Source organism: Penaeus monodon, chromosome 32, assembly GCF_015228065.2.
Source record: "Penaeus monodon isolate SGIC_2016 chromosome 32, NSTDA_Pmon_1, whole genome shotgun sequence".
NCBI classification, from domain to species: domain Eukaryota; kingdom Metazoa; phylum Arthropoda; class Malacostraca; order Decapoda; family Penaeidae; genus Penaeus; species Penaeus monodon.
Window position 1 is genome coordinate 20,903,595 of NC_051417.1, and position 648 is coordinate 20,904,242.

Sequence of the window (648 nt, forward strand, 5' to 3'; positions counted from 1 at the left end):
GCTAAAACCAAAACTGCTGTCTACTGTAGCCCTATAACACTTATAACATTCGCGTCGGTTCCAAAGGAAGTATGTAAACCACGTTCATGCTTCATAAAATTCCTCATTTTTCCTCTTGTTTGGTTTTCTGTTGGGGAGCTTGCTCGAAGAACCTGTGACGGCTAATATTAATTATAGAGTATTGTTACTAGTACAGTCCGAATGTTTTTACACTATCAAATCAGTTTCTTCAGCTTGTAATTTTGTGGAAAGACTTTCGAGCTTCGTTCCCCATTTCCAGCTTCCTGATCCAACTTCAGGTTCCACCATAATCTCCACAATTTCCCCCCATTTACCGTCCAAGGGTGCCGCTTTTAACGTGGAAATAGTGATACAGGATTGCTCATTTTGGAAGTTCAGTTACTGCTTAAGGCCGCCAATAATCCGTCCATTTACCTCAACGCGCAATTTCTTAAATAATGACTAATCTTCACTTGCTTCCTAGTTCCATTGTGAAAGGGACTCTGTTAATTACCTATTAAACAGGTTACTTGATACAAAACCCGAACAGGTCATGGTCCGCGACACGGAAAAAGGCTGAGAATAATTTTTTCCATATTATATCTGGGGCGTTATAGATTAATATGATTGCAAACAGTAGTTTTCATA